We start from the raw sequence: 22,600 nt of genomic DNA, 5'->3' as shown, positions 1-22,600 counted from the left end.
TCTAGCTGGTAATATCTTTTGGATTCTTAGTCAAAATTGATGAGACTACCATAAAATATTCCTTCCACTACTCTCCAAATTCACTAAATACTTTGTATTTCTTTAAGCAAGTGAAAACTTTGATTGATTTCTCTTTTTCTAGTAGCTGTTCTGTATGATCAGTCTGTCCTTGTTAGGTCTGGCTTTTATCTGGATCTTGGTATCTCTACTCAACCATAAATTCTGGTGTCTTCTTACTACTACACTCTTCCTTTTTTCAGTCACCTAGAGGAGTCCACGCACCAGCCTCTCTGGTATGCTCAGAATCTGATGTATCTTCTAGTATTTCACCTACTTGTTTTCTGCTTAATTGCTTATGATTACTAAATCCTTACGGTGCCTTAGCTTTAGGCACTCTTCTAAGCCAATCCCATAGGGCAAAATGAACAGGGTTTAGAAACTTTCCAATATGCACAGGAGAGATTACCAAAAAAAAAAGGTGTCATCTTGCCCTGCTGACGTCAATCACTGGTAGTAAAAAGAGGGGAAGAATCTACAAATAAATTCTCCTCAGGAGATATGTTTCCAATCCAACTATTAGGGCTTTAAATTACTCTCTCGTGCTGAGAGAATTGTATTTTTAAACATCCTGTGATTTTATCACTTATTTAAAACAGCATCAGTGAGGAGTTAAAGATTTTTTTTTAATTTTTTTTTGGTGACACCTACTGGTGATGATTGTATAAAACAAGAGTTCCTGGAAAACAGAAATAATAGACTGTGCCATCACTGAGCAGACTGGGCCATTTTTCTCTGAATTTAGCAAAAGCGTTTGCTTCTTGCTTTGTAAAATTATGGCTGTGAAACCTCACAGAAATTCTGCACAATTTCAGGAAACCTTCTTGAAAAGTTCTGCAGATATTTTGTCCCCTCTGCAAGAAATCACCTTGGATGACAAATGAGCTGTTAGATTGTATGACTTGTAACTGCAGTGCTGCAAAAGGCAACATCCTAAAATATTTTTTCTCCCTACTGAGCACTCGGGTTTGCAGTCTTGTAATGTATGGTACAGCTGAACATTGGCCAGTTTCAAAGAGGCCCGTTCTAAAACAAATTCTGAAATTAAGAAAATGCAAACTCTCCAACACTGTATCTGCAATTGGCTGCTACTGCTTTCATTTACAAAGGCAGTTTATAATGCACATTCAATTTGCATGTAATTAATTGTGATCTAAGATTTTTTTTTTAATAATTCAAGTGTTTTACTAAAATTATAGCCCCAAACAGATAACTTAGGTCCTGGACATTTAATGACAGAAATCTTTGAAAGTGTCTGGATTTTTAGACAAAAATCTTTAATAGGATAGCACTAGATAGATTAAAAGCTTAGAATTTTTACTAATCCCATTTAGGGTTAGAAATCTAGCTTTTAGATTCAACTGGGTTGAATGGGATTATTCACTCAATTCTATTCCAGTTCATTATGTCCCTTCAGAGTCACTTAATGTTTGTGTGCTTCTTCTTACACCATCTTTCATTTGAGTCTAATTATTGTGCAGAAGATTGATGGTTTCAAGGAACACTAAAATTCCCCATTGGAACACATTACTGAGGCACATCAAATTGGGATGTACAAAAATAGGGAAGAGACATTTATTCTTCATTCAGGATGTTATTCATAGTAATAAATCTACTTCTGCGATGTACCAAAAAAAGGCAAGTAATGAAAGAATAAGTGGGATAAAAAGTAAATGTAGCAGTAGATTTGGGTTGTTTAGCTGCTTTTTCTGTTTGAAATCAAGAGGAACAGCAAACTGGAACTGGGCCATGCTTTTTCCCCCACTGATTTGTAAATATGATTAATTGGACTCAAATCTCCACCAGTAAATCCAACAGCACTCTACCAGAAGTCAAGATACTACCTCTCTAGGTTCACAGTATGCAAATGCATTAATAGTATCTTCATCACAGACAGGGAAACAAATTAAAATATTGTTTCCTACCCCCTGGGAAGTGACAAATGCTAATTGCAGCCAGCCATATCTCACAGGTGGACAGACAGGATAAACATTTTAGCAACATCAGTAGGTCACTCACTGATCACAGTTGACAATGAACAAACCAGAGCAATAAACACCTCTACACCTCTGTGCTTTTTTATATTCTTATAAAAGGGTTGGTGGCTTTTGTCCCCTACAAGGGGAAAAGAACATTTTGCAATGTTCTTTGAACATAGAAATTTCATGAAATTAAGCTTTGTCTGATCATTACTTAGTGTAAAAGGGCATGGAATAAGTTTAATTAGATCTATGAAAACCAATTTGCAGATTGGAAGGAGAATTATTTATTAAAAATTGTTGTAACCAAATAATAATACACTGACAATCATTTTAATGCTATTTACGTAGCTAGGAGTTTAACAAAAACATCTAAATCTTCAAAGCCCAATGCAAAGTCCCTCTGAGCCTTGAACTCACAGATCAAATCTCCAAATTCTTTTTCTAATTAACAAATAGAAAGATATTACACAAATCTGCAATGCAGAGCAATGTCTGCTTTAGGCGAAGACTGCTCTACTGCATATTGTCATGACTTGGCATAGAAAAATGCTCTCTTATTACTCTCCAAGTCTTCCATTTCTTTCAGCAAAACTGTTTTGAAACTGAGGTGCTGGCCTGAACTAACCCTACAGTGAGATCACTCCAAAGCAACCTGAAACCGTAGCACATTAGGAAAAATATTATTTTGCTTCATTGCATAGGCTATTTGAAATTGCACCATCATTGTGAGGGTGTTTTCAAGAGGAACTGGAATTAACATTTTGAAACAAATTTTGATCCTTAAGATCTTAAAGAGTAATAAATATATTTCACAGTAAGTAATCTCAACATTAAAAAATTTCTCATGGAGTAAAATACCAACCAACCTTGGTTGGAAGATCAGGGTACAGATATTTCACTTAGATTTTATAAAATAAAAACATATCATCTTAAAAGTCTACCAACAATAATTTTAAGCATTGCCCAAAATGAAAGGTTGTGAAAGGTTGTTAAAGTTTGCTGTTTCTCATCAAGACTTATCGAGGTATAATTTTACCAATATCTCAGACTGAAGCCTTTTCTCATTCATGAATAAATGGCTCAAGAGATGAATTCTGGCACTAACATTTTCATTTGAGGAGAACAGGGTCTGGAAAGCCCTAGATTATTCTCTCTCAGTCTCTCAAATATATATAAAAATAACATTATATGTCATGACAAAGCTTATGGTAAAAATGTATAAGGGTTTGCCTCTAAAGAGATTTACACTGCAAGGACCCTAGTTGTGAAAAGTCTGAGAAAAGGAACTAGTGTAAAACTAAAGTGACTTACTTGTTCTGTTCATTAATGATTGGTTCTGCCTGAAGGAGCATGGAGTAATGAAGTGCAAAGAACAGGACAGTATCCTCATTATGGCTGAAATGAAACGAGAGGATATGACTTAATAATCAGTACTAATTGCAACTAAAACCTGCTTTCATTAGTTTAACTTGATGTGCTTTCATAAACCGTTAAATATCATTATTTACATTTTAAAGACAGAACACAAGATAAAGTGATCCACTCAGTCAACAGCAGAACAACAACTAAAACTCAAGTTTTCTGGATCAGTCACTACAAAACCCTGCAAGACACTTTATAATGAAATACACAGCTTATGGTCAACTCTACAACCCTACTCTGGGTGAACCTTCACTCAGAATAGTTCATCCAAGTTCACTCACACAAACCCTTATGAGTCAAAACCTAGCCTCAGCAAAGAAGTCTGCTTGGTCCACAATCAAGAGGTGTTTTGGTGAAAGCAAGAGACAAAAATTCACCTTTGATAAGAGGGCTTGGAAAATCCTTAAATCACAGCTCTGCATCTTTCAAGTGAGCACATTTATCATCTCAATACCAGCACATTACTAACAGAAGCTTCTGCAGTGAAAACATGTGTGTTTAACAGCTCACAGACTGTTCCACGTCTGTTTTGGACAATAAGAACAGAGACTCTTGTACAGTTACATCAATTTACACCTGACGGAAAATCTCCATGCAAGACTAACTGAAACTAGATTTTTTGTACGCTATGCCATAGACATTAATTACAGTTATCTAATATTCAGTGCAATTGCATGATGGAAGATTTGGCTAAATGTGATATGCATAAAGCTGTTTGATTTTGCTGGTGTCTGAACTAACAATATCTAGAGTTTTCTTGGCAGATACATAAAGAGCTTAATTAGCTCGCTCTTGCAGGGAAGTACGCTGTATGCAGCATGAGAAATGGGCTTTGTGGTCAGCTTAGATCAACTTCAGACTGTAGTCCAAAACAAACTCAGAAAAGAAATGTGGTTCTATTTTGCACTTAGTTTACATTTCCCAACCCAGATGACACTGTGAGCTTATGATTTCACTGGGAAGTGTAATAGGTTACTGCCATCTAGTGCTATGCAGTAGACTCAGCCTCAGTCGTACAACTGAAATACAATATTTGAGTATGACATGTGAGAGCATTAGATAAAAAGATCACATTTCCTATCAGGTGATCTATAAAGCTTAGGATACAGTTGTATCACATGGTGACATTTTGCCTGCCCCTGTGATCTGTCCTCTATTTGTATGGAGTAAAATAAGATTGTAACAATGAAAAAATTCCAAAATCAGACAAAAGTCATGGTAGAAACTATGCTGAAAATCTTCAGAGACAACTTCAGAAGAGTGGAGCTGCTCAATGAGCCAATAATCTGTGGCCAGGATGGGGCTCTCTTTCTATTAAATAAAAATCCCAGAACTCTCAGGTGGCCTACAGATGGTTTCCCATCAAGGTTTTCCTAAGATCATATGGTAAAAATTTGTCAACATTCAAGACTAAGGCAATTTCTTGGTCAAAATTTAGACCCTTGACTCAAAATGAAAAGCATTTAATTTAAGTTATGCTGTTTGCTTTATGAGACCAACTTCTGGATGCTGATAAAGCATCTCTCTAAAGTTTCCCTTTACTTGGAGAGAAATTATGCTAAACCACAAAAAAAGGCTGCCAAAGGAAAAACATATTTTAATTGTACAGACTCTGAACACTGTTAGGTAGCATGTGACTAAAATAACTTCAGCTGTCAGCACTGAGTATCTCATGTTTATTGACAACTATAATTGTTACTGGTGCAGTAGTAGGGAAGTTGAAATTAAAAAAAAACAACACACATTTGTGCAGAAATAGTTCAAAACTTGATCCAAAACTTATCAGAGTCCATGAGACTCTTGATTTGAATTTTGGGCCAGCACTTCAAAATGTGTAAAGAGAACTTCAAGTATGGTTTATTTCTAGCATGAACAGTGCCAAGTTAAAATAATTGCAGAAAAAAACTCACGCAAAAGTCTTTTCTGCGTTTCTCTCATTTAAAACTCATTATTATTTCTCAAAATAGAGATGCTGCTCAGGAACAGGAAAGGTTAGTACAATTATTCACTCAGTTTGGACAGTATTGGAAAAAGTCCCTCAGCTATACTGGTATTATAGTCCACAGCAAGTTGACAAACTGAATGTAAGCAGTAAGTATGAGCTTCATTCAGTACCCACTGAAATTTTTAAAAGTCTTCTGTTTACTTCAGTGGTCACCTAATTAAGCCCTAAAGGTAAAATTACAAGTCTACATTGAAATCTAAAATTTTTAAAGGATTTAAAGATTGTTTTTTACAAACATGGCTTAAAGTAAAAATGAAGCAAATTATATTCTTTCTCAACTCTTTATTTTGAATCAAATCTGCAAGTTCATATTTATGCTTTCCTTTTTACTGAAGGAACTGAACAGTGTCGTCATGGTTGGTCCCACTGAGATTAATAAGTTTAATGAGGTTTAAGTTTAATAAATTCTATAGCATATCAAAACATGCTATTGTAAAATTTCTTTCTTTTATTGACAAAAGATGAAATGACACGCCAGCTGCTGCCAACTGCAGTAATTTAAGTTTTCATAAGACATATGGGACAGTCTCTTAGTATAACCAATTTTACATAATTCAGGTACCTGTCTTCATTTCTCCATTTGGTGAAAGTATGTATAAGTAGTTATTCTTTTCCAGTTAATAGAATTACATAGCTTGCATATAAAATAGGAATAATATTTCAGAGTAATTTTGAAGAGAGCACATAGAAAAGCAGCACATTGTGATTCTTTTGTGATAGTTCAAAGAGAATCCTTTTCTATTTCTAGGCGCTTGTATCTTGCAATGTGCAAGGACCCTACAATAATATCTAGCAAAATATACTTCAGTCCATCTTCATTTTATAGCGAATGAAATGCTAAAAAAGGTAAGATCCAAGTCAAATTTGTAACATTTGTTTCTTGAATTTAATAAAAATACCAAATAGGAGTGCTAGTGAGATCTACAACAGCCCTCTGGTGTTATAAGAAGCAGATTACAGATCAAATCTTCATTTCCTTTTGCCCTGCATTGGACTAACAGTTTATAACCTTTATAAAACAACAAAAACACTGGAATGTTGTCATTTTGCACTGTTGAGTGTAAGAACAACCCAGAATCAATCCTAAAGTGATATTCTTTGTAAAAATGGGAATGTATCTACTGTTTGGGGCATCCTTTAGTCCTTTTTCCTTACCCAGCAGCCAAATCTGTCACTTTACCATTCAGCCTGCAAGTCATCCTCACTGTGCAATGATTCCAGGAGCTAGACATTACCTCTCTGTTTTCATCATAAGATACAGCAGTGATATACCTAAGTGATCTTCTGGAGCAAAGGCCTGCAAGCCTGGTTACTTTCTCCCTTTTCTGGTCCCTCTCCCATCTTCATGTATATTCAGACTCTTCTGAGACAATGCGTTCCACTTTCTAAGATCAGTATCAGTTCATGTCTTCTAGCATCTGCCCAAGATGGATGACCAATAACGTGGGGTAGGAATGAGCTTTTTACTACTGGCATTTCTTGTGCAATGCAAACCCACACAGTCAATAACTCAAACCAGGCTTACAAATCTCCTGGCTTGGCAAATAATACATCTCTCAGGCTAGCAAAGAGTGAAAAGAAAGTGTCTAGAAACCTGCCTATTATCTAGTTATTTTCTTTGCCATGTACATAACCCAAAACCAACGGCAAATGTACTTATTTCCTATTGTTGCAACCACAGCAACACAATAAGAAACCAAGTAACAGAAGTAGCAATCCTTGGAGCTGTTAATGATGGATCTGGACCTGCTTTTATCCTGTGACCTTAATGATAGGTATGATATAAAAAGAGAGGCTACTGAAGCAAGTAGGAAACAGTCCCCTTCACAAATCAGACTTAGTTAAAATCATCTTCTAGTAGAGACTGGGAGAGGCTACTTCACAAGATTAAAGCAGAGGCTACTCCAGCAAGGAAACAGAAAACAAATCCTCAGTTTCTGAATAAATAGCACTACTATCCTGATCCATGGGACATTATCCTACTTCCTCTTTGCAAAGACCAACATCTTTCTTCTACAATGCTAACGATGTCATATAAACTAGGCAACACAGTGGTAGATGGAAAAGCTGATCCAAAAGAAGAACATTGACAGAAATGGATTAAGCTTGAGAAGACAATTAAGCAAGGACTTAACTACAAAAATGAAATCGCTGGTCCAAAGTACGAAAAACAGCCGGAAAGATCATAACTACTGATTCTAAGCTCAGTAAGTCCTACCAAGCAAATATGCAAATATGTCCCTATCCAAGCCTGAAAAAAATGGGGTACATTAGGATGACAGGATGGTTTTCCTTCAGATTGTATCAAAATGATAGACAGCAATTATTTGTGGCATGGGAAAGTTTGTTCTTGTCACAAGGGAAAGAGCTACTAAAAAGGCAGCCTTGGATTGTCTCAGGGGTAAAGGTTTTCCTGATTGAGATTATTTATAGAGAATTAGTTTTTATGGTGGGCGTTTTATTATTTTCTTTTTCTCTTGAAAATTCCATCCGTTCCTTGTTATTCATTTCAGATGTTCCACATGAATGAAGCACATCAAGGTGTCCTTTGTAGAAAAAATCCAGCAGCAACTCAGTAAATTCATCATCACTGTAAGTAAATTCAACAATCAGAAAATTACTAACATTTGTCAAAAAATGTTTTGTCTTTTCCCTGCTAATCTGCTAAATGTATTAGAAAAATGGTGTGCTTTAAAGCGAATCATACACATCACAGAATGTATATATATATTATGGATGGTGTAATGAATTTCTCTCGAACCCGACCAGAGCACTTGTGAGGAGTCTGCATATTTAAAGTATTTCCTGAGTTGTATTCGCCAGGAAGGACGCTTTGCATGGGAAACTGAGTGCTACTTAGTTTTTATTGCAGAGCTGTCTTTTTCAAAGCAGCTGATTAACATTATTATATTTTACCAGGATTGGTATACCTCACTGTCCTCTATACTATGAGCAGTTCTATTATATTCAGCATGTTTATAATAAGAGTTTCCATTCTCTGGAGTTTTTAATTCTTCTATTTTTTTAATAATTTATATAAACCCCTGGCCTCTATATAATAACAGATGCAGACAGCCATGAAACTGTAGACTGTTCAGCACTGAGATTTTAAAATGTCATCCTGATGAGTAGTGAAGCAGCTAAAACGATTTCAAAACCTCCACAAAACAAAACAATAAAAACAAACAAACCAGACAAAAAATCACCATTATAGTCTTTGAATCAATCCTACAGCTGGTAAAAATCAGCACTACCTTCTCTGACTGCCATGTAATTCTGACAATATCAGCCACCTGAGACTGGTGCTCTTCATGCAGTAATGTGGAGAGTATCATGTTTAAACACAGCTCTAAAAAATGGCAATTCTCATTTTAGATGCCGTTCTATATTTTGAACAGGACAATGAATAAGGAACGGACTGTTTCCTTGCTTTTAAATAAGGTATTTTTTCCAATCCTCTCTTCTTGTGGAAAAAGAGGAATTGTAAAGGTAATTTTTGTTTCCATCCTTTTCATTTTCAATGAAAAACTGGACAGATAATTGAAGATGGATTTCTCTCCAGAGAAAATATAATTAGAAAGCAGTTTCTTCAATCAGAAGTGATTCAATAAACAACATTAATCCATCTGAAGGTATAGGATCTCTTAGTATAATTGGAATGGGCTCATTTTACAGCTCAGTACCTTGTGTCCCTGCCCTCCCATCTCTGAGTATTGTCTTTCAACTTGCTGCACAACAGCTGCCAAGAGGACACTGAGGCAAACTTTGAGATATTGCAGGTATCAGTCTTTCCCTTTTGAATCGTTTGTAGTTCTGTATCATTGGAAAGAAAGTGATTTATATAAGCAAAACTGACCTATGAATCTAATGGGCCAATCCTTGCTTAAGCAATTTACATTCTTCTCACTTCACATTCCCTTCAGATTTAAATTATCGAATAATTTCTTGCTTTACCTTCTAAATACTGAAGTGTATAGTTTCTTGTACAGAATTGCTTTTATATTGTCTTCCAGAAATTACTGCATTATAAGAGTATAAGTTTGGTCTTTGTACATTGTATGAAGTGTCCCTTTGACATGTTTTAGATCGCACAATAGCATATAAATGCAAATTCTTTTTGTGTAATTGTAGTAATCATCAGGAACTGCAGACTTTGCAATAAACTGTTGGAGGTGAAGAATTCTTTTCTTGCAGGGAAGATCTATTCTGAATTTACCCCAGAGAAAATGGAAGGATCTGCATGCTTAGTATTAAAGAAACGATTACAGTGATTATGGATTTCTTAGTTACAGAACTCACAGAAAAAAAGTGCCTTTAAGAAAGATTTAACATCTCACTGTGTATTTATTCTGGTATTTGCCTGTTCAATTTACTGTATTTAAGACCTTTTCAAATAATGGGTGTGTAATGCAAAGGATGGGAAAGAGTGAACTGGTAGAAATCAAAACACTTCTACTATTTTAAATGGACCAAGAAAAAATTATTTCAGCTGCAAGTCTGATTAATGGATTCTAACCTGTTCCAGTGTGGATATTCCATCCAATTCTTTTTAATAATTTTCCTGTCTAAAGACCTTTTCAAAACAAAGTGATCATCAATCAAAACACACATCAATTTTTTATTTTATTCAAAATTAGAAATAACTTCTCTGATTCAGTTTCATTTTATAAGAGTCTGATGTTTCCACATGTAAAACTATGTAATAAAAGAATTATAGGTGGTATTGTCTCTATCCCAGAGAACAGTAGTATTATATTTGATTAAGGCTCAGAACGCATTTGGTGATGCCTAAAGAAGAGAAAAATTAGCAAGTATATTTGTCAAATTCCAACTTTATGGAAACAGAGGAACTAGAGGATTGTAATAAAGCAGTACTTCTCTTACCAGTGTAGGTCCCAATGATGCTTTAGAGTGGGATCCCTCCCTACTTCATTGCTTACTTTTCTTCTGTTAGCTGTATATGAAACACTACATATGACTTTCATGGCAGCAGTCCCATTTCATGATGTTCTTGTAAGACAAACAGGGAATTTCTTGACACAGTATTCATCAAGGATGTCATTCTTGGCATCAGGGGTGGTTTATGCTTTGTACATTTACAAGAACTCTTTTTTTTTTTTCCCCTTCCCTATGACTGCCCTTTGCCTGCAACAGTTGGACCCTCTTAGTTCAGCCCATCTGATTTTTCATTACATCTTTATTGTTTTCTGTCCATTAAACTGAATAGAAATGGCTGCCAGGGGATTTTTAATCTGTTCTGTGAAGCTTACACTGTTCAAATAGTACACATCTATATGAGCAGGAGTTCAAAGATTCCACTTGTCCCATAAAAAGATTGTTATGTTTTGTTTTTGATTTTAAAACCAGAACTCGAGGTTATTCAGTGTCAAGAAATCTTCTACACTGAAAGATTAAAGCACCAGGACTTCACCAAGGTTACAAACAGCTAATGTAGTACTACCTGGTAAGGGACTTAACAACTAACATATGAGGGAACTACAACTAAGGATAGAAGAGTTTCAGTTCCTTTCTTCTGATTTGACTTCAGACATATACTTTAAGATCTCTATTCCTCATCTATTAAATGAAGATAATCTCTTGTTCCCTCAGATGGGAGGTGCTGTAAGCCTATTCCCTATTTAAGCAATAGGAAGCACTAAATAACTAACTAGCTGCGCTGCAAGAAGATGAGTTTGTCTGTGTCATATGTAGCCTGGAAGCTACTCACCTCTTCTTCATTAATAACAATTTTAGAAATTTGAAATATGTTCAGATCTGCTCTCTGTCCCATGAAACCTCAAGGTTAGGTCTGGTACAAACAAAAGGCTGCTGATACAATGCATTAAGAGATTGCAGGAGGCCCAGATGGTGGGCATTTATCAGAGTTCACCAGTGAAAGGCTTGTTTTGTATGCAGCACATTTGAGCAAGCAGGGAAAACTAATAGCTTTGACTTCAGGAGGCCAAACAGTCTGTAGACAAGCACTGTGCAGATCTCCAGACCGCCCTGCGAAGGCTCCTCAGTTCTTGCCCTCAACACTCCTATTATTCCCTTGCAATTGCTGCCAGTTGGCTTAGGAACCATGGGCATATTTGAACAGCTGAATTCTTCCCTCAGTTACACTTGGCACCACTGTGGACTTCAGGGGAGCTACAGGGTGTAACTGAGGGCAGAACTTGGCTCCCAGCATCTACTACAAACCAGGTCAAGGCCATCAAATGCATTTTTATCCTTAATGTTTTAATCCATACCATTAGCAAAAGGAACCTAAAGCATTAGCTGTCCCACCTTGCCTGAGAAAGACTGCCTCCTTCATTTGGCTGGAAGATTAAGTTGTACATGAAGCTTTGTCAGTGTGCCAGTGAGTGTGGAAAGAAATGCATTTCTTATACCTGAAGTGCAGGCTCAGAGTTACTCACGCTGCAGCCTGCCCACCTATCGCACTGACTTCAGTCAGCTTCCGGAGCCGTACTTGAAACAGCGCTTTGTTTTAACCACATATTTTTATTTCATGAAACAGAGCTAAGTAACCTGAAACTAAAGGACTCTTTTTTCATGCTGCTATAATTTGTGAAATAATGACACATTTTGGTCTGTTAACTCCTCTTAAGTCTCACCACAATGTTATGCTTTGACTTCATTTGTGGTTGCAAAATATTTACTTTTCTCTTTAGCAGATTATATGAAGCTGTGTATTTTGTCTTGGGAGATATACACATATATTTATATATATATTTAATCTTAGTAGAAGCTGTTAGTAAAGCTACCTTTGTGCTCTGCTCTGTTTTTGGATCCTCTTTAAAAATATTTACCAGGATATTGTGGATTTATTTGCTGATGTTATCTTTTCTTAAAAAAAAGTTAGGATATAATAATAATGTTTTTTTCACGATGCAGGTCATATGCACACAAAGGAGTCTTCACTTGTATGGGGAATATGTTCCCCAAACAATTATTTAGTAACATTAAACCTTCCATCATTAGAGATTATTAATACAAGGTGGTATTTCTAAAACTGTCAGAGGGAGTTAGAATCTGGAGCCTTCTAAAAAGTCAGGGTGAGTTTTTATTAGGAGAAACTCCAGAGTAAAGGAGACAGTACTCTGTCTACTCGGGATTTAAATAGCAGGACACCTGGGCTTACTTTCCTTCCTTTTCTACCAACGTACACTAGGTTCAATCACCAAAACCGTGATCATCACTCATTTATCAACTGAGCTGCTATCCAAGCAAAATTCAGATAGTGAAGATCCAATCCAAGACTAAACAGCCACAGTGTTTGGGAGACTTGTGATTCTGCATTTGAGCCACCTGTAGTTACCATAGTTTGTGTAAGTGCTGCTTACACAAAATGTCTGTCAAGTAACTCACAATTTAATTTAATGCTTGTAAGAGGTTATGATATTCTTTGAAAAAACCAAATGCATATGTAGTCATACTTCTCTCCCCCACCCCTCCAGTGAGAATCCAAATATGACTTCCTCATTGTTTGGGAATGCCTCTTTGCCAAGATTTTTCTTGGTAATTAGAGTCCATTTCAGCTAGTACCTTCCTCTCTTCATTCCCTATCAGCTTAATGCCTTGATGTCTCCACTGCTGTCATTATCTTGGGGACTTCTGTTTTCCTACAGAGTCCCTAAATTTAGTATCTACTGAGTCTTGTAGGGATAAGTTTGTCATCAAGTGATAAAGGAACCTGTAAAAGAATTCACTGTACACAAAGACATTAACACTGTATCTATCCTACAAGCTAAAGGAACTTTAGCCATCTTTTCATCATTCCTGTGGCTCTTAAGTCTGCCCAAGACTCTCAGCAATTTTAAAGACGTACAGCACCTGAACCTGGCAGATATTTCAAGAGTTGTATCACCAGTGCCAAATACAAAGACAATATAATGCCTCTACTTTTATTCAGCATCTTCTTTTCCTAAACAGAAGTATTTGCATTCACTCTGTTGGCCAAGGGATTCTGAAGGAGGAAAGTAATTTTCTGTTGAGTGTTCCACAGAATTCTAAGATCTTTTTCACAGGTAGATTTTCCCATATATATGGTATTTTACTTGGTTATACTGAAATGCAGTTTAATGTTCCCACCATACTGAGTGTTGCAGACTCCTGTTGGTGATCCTAATATTTCATGACTTGACAGTCTGTATGCGATCGGCAAGGCCTGTCAATTAGCTTATATTTTTCTTTACGTCTGACCCGAAACTCTAAACTTGAGAAAAGTAGATTTTCAGAAGTCTTTAGGCACCTAATGAAAGGCACCTTGTTACATTAAAAAGGGACTTAAAGAAATAAGGTACCTAATTCCTGTTGACTTCCAATGGAAAATTGCTTGAAATATTTAATGACTTCTAACAGTTTAATTAGCTGCTTGCATATGTTGTAAAGTCCCTAAAAGCACTTTTGAAGATAACAAACTTTGCTTTTAATTTGTGCATTATTTCCTATAATGGAAGCAGAGAAACAACCTAGAAATGAACAGAAATTATATACACTTTAAAGTGTGTTTGTGTTGCAGAAAAAGGATAAAGGAGTGGTTTGTTGTATTTTGTATTTATGGACCTGTGCTGTCTTTTAACTACATTTCCAGCTATATACAATCTGGAACTTGGAATCTTTATGCTGAATATCTATATTAAGTATAATATTCCTCAAAAGGTATTAAAGTAACTCAAGCTGGGCCAAAATTCCACTTTTGTTTTCTTTTTTTTTTTCTTTTTTACAGAACCTGGAGATAACATAAATTCCTGACCTTTGTTTTCATTCTTATGTGGAATTAAGTAATTCGGGGGACGGGAGGGGAAAGAGGGAGGAGTGAAGGGGAATTTCTAATTTTTCCACAAGATAAATCTTGGAAAAAGATGAATTAATTTAGGAAACAGCAGATGCATATGGCTTCCAAATGTCTCAGGTTTTTTTGAGCTTGTGATGAAAAATGGTATGTTTCGTTGTTGTCTCTGATACCTAGCACCGATCAATTACTTTCTCCTAGTAGAGTTCCAGGATTTCTGAGGCTTAGGTTACAGAGGAGCCACAACAGAATGATTTAATGAGATGGGTCTGACACTGGTCTTGCACCTCTGGACAACAAAATTCAGTTTTGCTGAGAAACCTCCAGCTGCTACTTCTAAACCAAACATTAAAAGCTGCACTAAAGAATTTCAAAACAAGCACTGGGGTGATATTACAATAATCTCATACATTTTAATCAAACACTTTTGGGTCTAACCAGGGATGAAATCCTGCATTCTAATACATACCTACTGCAAAACATTCTGGGCTAAGTGAAACACCACATATTCATCCTCCCTTTCAAAGAGGTTAGCCAAGTCTTTAGTTGTTCCAGTGATAATTTTCCTGAATGCAAAGAGGAACAGCAGATGCCTATAAAACACATGCTTTGTCACTGTACTCCAGAGGGCAGTATGGTAATACCTACAAGATTTGTCTATCAAGTCATGCAAGAATGCTTCAAATTTGCATACTAAAAATAAACATTAAATTATTTACTAATATTTTTACACAGAGAAGCCATCAAGCATATGAAAGCAACATCTGAGGAAATCCTGTCCAGACTTCATAAATACCTAGATTAAAACAGTTTATAAGGAGATGAGGTTTAAATTAAAATTGTTAGTCTTCTATACAATATTTTAGTTTTATAGGATTGCACAGTCTCAAGCTAAATTCAAACAGAAAACAAAATAAAAATAGCTTTCATTTCTTTAAAAAATGTTCATTTTCTGATGATTTTCGTGCTGTGTATGTATGTATGTGCCAGAATGCTAAGCAACCGAGAATCAATAGCCACCCTCACAGTAACAAGTAAAAAACTATTCCTCAATAATGTTCTTATACACAATTACAATAGGATCATATTCCAATTGTTTTAATAAAATGACTACAATATGGAACATTGTTTAGTCAGGGTTGGCCATAAAATTCTGAAATTAAGCTCTAACCTGTATGTAGCAGAAGGTTTCATGTAAATAATGCCAGCAAGATAAATGGGAATCCCTATATATTGCAACCATAAAAAAGATTATGGAGTGTTGCTTTGCTTATTATGGATTTTATTGGGGTTTTGTTGAGTGAAGCAGCAACTAAACTAAATATGCTGTCCCAGAAACCATTTATGACTCTTCTGTCTACATAGAGCAGATTATACTGAAAGAGACCACGACTTGCATTTCCAAACATGCTTTAGGCTTTCTTTTCAATGGTTGTAAAGAACCTAGTATGGGTCTCTTCACAAAGGATCTGATGAAGCCAGAAATCTACTGTATCAAATATTTAGGATTTTGGATCCTATGCCACTTGCCTAACACAGTAGCTGCCCCTCCCAAACAATTCTTAGGTGATTTATGATGACTTTAATAACCCAATATAGTTTTCTTAAAGTGAAAGGAAGTTTTTGCATTTGATGAGCTTTGGAACAAGCCTTGTAGCCCAAAGATATTTTTAATTCAGTATGCTTTTTTTCCAGAGTATTTTAGACCCAAGAAGCCTTCCCAAGGAATTCTAGGGAAAGTTACCTTTTCCTTTGAAATTTTTAACAAATCAGGATCTTTTGAAGAAAAAGTGGGCAGAATCACTTTTATATTGAGACCTTCCCAGTCTTAAGCAATGCCAGGTCTCTATCAACATGGAGCACATAAAGATGCTGCACACTACTGCCCACAATATCTTCCCAAAAAGACAGATGTATTTAAGGAAGGATTGGTATGGGGAAATCAGTAATTAGAATCTGTAAATAATTAAGATTAAAGGTAGGCTGGCTAATGATAGTATCTTGCAGGGAAGAATACATTTTCTGCACTCTGAAAAGACATAGGCACTGCCACAGTATGTTTTTGACAGTTCATTAACTTTATCTGCTAGCCCAGCCCATAGAAACAGGGATTTTTGGCTGAGTTCTGCTTCACTGTTTATCTGTGTCTTACAGGTCCAGCAAAGCTGCTTTCATTTCCCTTTGTCCACTTTCTTGTTACAAAAATAGATTTTAATAGTCCAGCCAGGAATTTTAAGATACAAAACTCAAACTGCATGCAGCATTTGCCGTCCGTGTTCAAATGTGCACCAACTTAGGCAGCAACAGCATTATTTAGCCCTGTACCAATCAGGTCTCATCCTTCCATGGACATGTACGATGATTACAATGCACATGTAGACATTGACAAATGTGGACATAGACAAATTATGATAAAAATATATGGTAAATATGTATTCAACTGACCTTGAGTTAAATGATAATAAAAATATTTCCATTACACAATAAAAGTAACAATGTGGATTGTCACAAAACTGACAAGAACGAATGCTTTGTAGGTATAGTGTTCCCTTCAGACTTGAGATTTGTAGTCAGCTCCTCTCATAAATATTTTTTGTTTCACACAGGAAAGAACCCCTTTTCTATGCTATATTTCTCCATGTGTAAAACTCATCCTCTGACTGTTCGACTGAAACAGCAAGATGGGACAGGGGCTGTGTAATTACACTCTTTGTAGAACCTTGTAGCAGTATTGGCTGATCTCAGCTGGGGCTGCTGAGTGCTACATGTAAAACAAACATTCTTGGATTTGGCTTGATTTCACTGCCAACACTTTAGGTCAGCCTCTAAGCTGCTTTAATTTTTAATTAAAATACATCAATAATACCCTTTGAATGCTTGTATCTCTGTTGTTTCCAGCTCCACACTAATTTTGTTGTCCTCATTTACACAACATTTAATTTTCTGTTTGTTAGTTGGAGGAATTCCATAGCATCTTTCAGAGCTCTCTTTCTTGCTGCTGTGGGTATGCTGGCTTTCTCCAAAAACCACCTGCCCTGAAGGTAAATTAGACTCTTTGCCATCTTCTTACTCACTCCCCACATGATTTCCACAGGATAAAAGCATCACTCATTGGCGTTTAATTATCTTGAATTCACTGGTACTTTCATGACCAGCTGCACGAAGGATGGAAACTGACACAATGAGCAGACTGAAGCAGATACATAAAGAAATTACCCAAAGAGTGAAACTATACTTCCATATAACTGCACGTGCATCACTTAGCCTCAATACAACTATGTCTCTTGTCCCAAAGAAATTATAATCCAAAGCACTGATTCTGCAAGTTTTAAGCAAGTGCTTCAGTGACTCAGTGCTATGTTGTCTATGGTGCCAACACAGTTTTGAACAAGAATCTTACAATGTATGACATCTGCTCAAAATCCCATTTCTGAAAGTCCTAAGTTGCATGAGAACCTCCAGATTCATTTTGGGGGAAAAAACCATTTTGCTCATTGCATAGAAAAAGACTGGAAAACATGACAGGGAGGTTTCCTTAAGGCTCAGTAAACAGAAAGCAAATTAAAAAAAATACCTTATTTAAAAAGTTCTTTGGTTTAAAGACCACATCTTTTAAAGGCCAGCCTGATGATGTTTTGGTACTTCAGGTTGACAGAACGATCAGTGGGACTATTCATAGAGTATAAAGATAAAAATGTGCAAAAGATCTTTGTCAGATCTGGGCCTACAGCCAGCCTCTCACTCCCCAAGAGCATGTCATATGGCACTACTTCTAAATTTGGCTCAAATTTGTTTTGGTGAGTGCAAAACTTGCCTAGATCCAAACCTGCTTCTGCATCTATCATTTAAAGCTTTTCCATCACACATAGAAACCTCCAAATAAATAAAAATCACAGAGAAGCTTTTATCTGGATGTAGATGTGTTTATAAGTAAGTAAAAGTGATGAAAGCAAAACAACATTGGGCATGGAACCAGAGGCTGATATCCGAGCTAAAAACTACCAGTGATTACAGTATTAAGTAAAGTCACTAAAAATCTTTTCCTCAGTTTCACTGCTTGTAGTCAGCCTCCTGGCTCTTCTTGTCTGAACTAGAATTTACCCCCATAAAGCCCCAGGGAATCAAGATAAAAGCAGTGGCACAAACTGAATGGGATAATTTCCTTCCTCCCCAACATTGTTCCATGTAATGTTGGCAGCTAAACCTGCAAAGTAACAGTTCAGCAAAGGAAATCTTTGACGACTGCATGTCTCACATTGCAGCCCCTTCCTCTGCCTTTTAAGCTGTTTGTGCTAAATCACTTTTCATTTGCCACATGGAAAAAACCTATGTCCAAGATCAGGATATGAAGTGCATGCAGCTTCTTCCTTAACCCCTTCCAAGATATAGAAAATTCAGAAAAAAGGGCAGAGTTTGCTTATCCCAATAAAAGCACAAAATATAAAAACCAAAAGATAATATCTGTCAAAGCAACAAAGGGTCCCTTCCCTTGATCTGCTAATACAGAATACCACATGAATAACCCCCCTCCTCTGTCCCTTCCTGATTGATTCTTTCCCCTGTGAGCACCAATTCTGCCCTGAACAGAGAAGGGAAAAATTTACAGCAAAATCCACAGAAAGATGGCAGTGAGATGCCACCCAGGCCCCAAAAGAAAACCCAAATCTGTGACTATACCAGCCCTTTACCATTAACTCCTTCCGGAATTTTCTAAGCAAGCGGCACCAGATCAGTGATATGGCAAGCAAAATGTCACTGCTGTTGAGCAAAAAAAGCTAAAGTGGATGAAGGAGAGTTTAGAATCAAACCTTCCAACATGAAGACTGGGTTCTTTTCTCCCAGAGCTCACCCTCCACACAATGCTGAGGTGCTGCCAGCCCTGTGGCACTCAGCCCTTCTCTGAGGGAAAACTCCAGTCACCTGAGGGAAGGCTCCTGTCACCTGAGGGAAGGCTCCTGTCACCTGAGGGAAAACTCCTGTCACCTGAGGGAAAGCTTAACTCCTGTCACCTGAGGGAAAGCTTACCTTTTTTTCACCTGGAGGAAAGCTTCTCTCCTGTCATCTGAGGGAAAACTTGTCTCCCGTCACCCAAGGTATGGCTTCTCTGCTGTCCAGCCCTGCCCTGGAGCAGCACTCACTCTGAGGTGCACCACTTTACCGCCTGCGAACTGCCCACCTCCCACCTGCCTTCCAGAAGCTTCCCTGGCCCAGCCGCCCGGGTTCCCTCAGGGCAACATGGTGCCTTTCCTGGGAGACTGAAGCAGAGCCTGGGCTTCAGACAGGACCAGGGAAACAGCCATTCCTCATACCAGCTTCTTCTCAGCAATTTAGCAGAGCATGCACCAGAGTGCAGACAGAGAAAATGCTACTGGAAGGTCACAGTTCCAGTAAGTTCCTGGGAAGGCAGGTACAAATTAGTGTTTCTCCTGTGTGGCAGGGTAGAGCAGAGGCACACTCAGGCCTGTTTCAGGGGAGGTTCAGTGCAGCTGGTGAAATTAGCATTCTGAAGGTGAAAACTTTTAGAAACCAGGGATGAATCTGTAAGCCCATGAAATACAGCTAGTGTGCTCTCCTGGATATTAGCGGGGCCTCAAAAGCCTCAGAAGCCCAAGAGATTTGTTTGGGACAGCGGTGTGTGCTTTGAAGGCTTAATGGTGGTAGGGCCAGATTTCAGGCATCTTTATTCTTTACTATACTCTTTTCCCACAGTGCCATAGTTTCTGGGGCTGGAGGGCAATAGTCTAATGAAAGACAGTGCAGTTGGGCTTTTGGGTTGTGGAGGTGGGTGGAAAGGTTTGGCTGGAGGCTGAGCTGTGGGGGAAGGTGAGGTGAATTTCCTCAGACTGCAATGGACAGTCATTCAGCTCACACAAAAACACATCTTACATTTTAAGATGCAGTTTTGAACTTCAGCCACTTGATGGCCACATTTTAAAATGTTATTTCAGATAATGCTGGTGCTGTAGTCACCAAGATACCTGAGATCACTCAGATTTATTTTTTTCATAAGCAAAACAATAGATAAATAAAAATAATATTTTAGCTTTTGCAAATTTGTGTTTTGAGCCTTTGATTGAACCCTAAACCATTCTGACTGAAGTCACAGTCTGAGCCTTTTATCTGAGAAATGCAAACCTGCAGTGTTTTTGACATTTTATTTATTTAGGAAGTATTGACCTTTCAAATGATTCAAGACTATAATCCTAATGGAAATTTTTTGGAAATTTGTTCTGATGTGGCAAATTCGAAAGTTCTAGGACTTGTTATCATTGTTTGTGCTAAAATTCTTTTGCTCCTAACATAACCTCAGGGTTACAGAGGCTCATTGGCAGGATAATGACAGAGTTACTTCAAACAGCACGGTTCCTTTTAATTGACTTGAGAGAACATCTGACTGTTTCATAAAAGGAAAGCAAATAAGTTTATTGTTGCCAAAAGAACTTGGGTAATACAGGGAAAAGAGGCTGCAATAGTACTGAATAAAAAAAAAAAGATCCTATATGGTCCTACTGAAATTTGATTAGGATCTGGACAATTAAAAAAGCATGCTTCTTTGGATTTAAAAATTCTTGATGGTATTTTTAAACATTAGAATGTTTTTCTGAAGCTTTGTGGGGGGGCGGGGGGAAGCATCTGGGTAATATTGTTTGAGCATAAAGTAGTTTGTCTATCAAAGAGTTTGGGACAGGACCTGGCTCCAAGATGCAAAGTGTCCAGTTTAGGCTCATTATAACAGGTGAGCTTCTAAGATTGCAGTATAGATTTCTGTCTATGTACTCAGTCCATTGAACAATTAAACTAAGTTTATGTCTAATCTCTGTCTCGTGAATTTGATATAACTACACGTCAGGAGACCAAAAAACAGTATCCTGTACTTAGGTTTACGACTCTTAAAACAGTTGATGATAATGAATAAGATAACAGAGATCCAAGTTTGAATGTGGTTGAGGTGATACTATATTTAAAGCATGGAAGCAGGTGTTTGATCTGAAGCTAAAACCTTTGGAGAAGTATTGTAATACGCAGCTTCAGTTAGGGAAGGCTGCTGGGCAACAGTAGTCTCATGAAATTCACTAGGATCTACAAAATGAAAGACTGAAAGGGAAGCTAGGAGTTAATTTGTGCTGATCCAGAAGCTGGTTTTTGGAACTGTCTTTGATACAAAACTAGTTCCTTTTCCTGACTCTTTTTCAGTTCAACTCCATGTGTATATGAAATGTTGAGCAAGGAGAGCTATTGATTGTTCTTTCCTAATTTCGAGTTTGTTTGAAACTTTGTTTGAGAAAATCTAAAATGATCTATCTTCGCTTTGGCTACCATGAGTTTCATATGGTTCTAGTAGTTGCTTATATTTAATAATGAAGGAAAAAATATCATGCTGCAATTATTACTAATCTTTGCTTTCTTCTTTCACTTCTTTTTTTCTCTTTCCTCATCCTCCAGTGTGACTGTGGCATTAAATACAGCTGAGACAGTGCTGGTTCCAAACCCTGGTACTTATTTTTGGCTCATTAATTTTTGGCAAAGAAGGGACACCTAATAGGTCTGACGTTCCTAGTTAGGTGGTGATTGATCAAAAGTCAGCACAGTCAACGTCGTTATTTTTTCCAAACTCATAGTAATGTTATTCCCTAAGAGCCCACAAAAACAAAGCAATTAGGCTGGTCTGACAGGAATGATGGTGGCTAACCCAGCATCAAAAGTGAAGATAGCAACCTTCCATGGGACTACCTTTCCTTTATTTCTTAAGTCTGCTGTAGTCTAATTTATAAAATGACACAGTAATGCATGTTGTACTTAAAGGACATTATCTGGATTATGCCAGCTGTGCTCTTCAGGAATGTGACATTGTGAAATGAGATTTACACACACCTACAGGAATGAGCAGACACTGTATTTATTAGCCTAGTAAAAATACAATCTTATATCAATAACACCCAGGCTCTCTCTCGGTTTCTTCCTGTTTGTGTTGTGTGTCTGTGTCAGCCTTGTTCTGAGCCAGTGTTGCCAGGTGTACTCGCCAGAGTCTACTCAATTGGAGCTGTGAATACCAGCCAAAAATAGCTAGCACTGATGAGATGCTCCAGCTGAGTTAATAATTCAGAGTCAGTAAGAGTGCATGCAGAAGGTACACACAGCTATTGGCTGCTGGAGGTTTGAACTTGCCCACTGAAGATGAAGTTGTAACTGACGTCGGGTTGCGGAACACTGTTAGCTGTCTGGACAGGCTGGTTAGTAAGGAACTGGGTGGTAACTTCAAATATTTAGGTTCAAATCCTGTCTTAATCCGTTGAGCTACTAGGTACTTTTACTCAGCCAGTACCTTTCTTGTGACTT

The sequence above is a fragment of the Calidris pugnax genome, unplaced genomic scaffold, assembly GCF_001431845.1.
Source record: "Calidris pugnax isolate Ruff unplaced genomic scaffold, ASM143184v1 scaffold9, whole genome shotgun sequence".
NCBI lineage: Eukaryota > Metazoa > Chordata > Aves > Charadriiformes > Scolopacidae > Calidris > Calidris pugnax.
Note: the sequence above shows the minus strand (reverse complement) of the source record.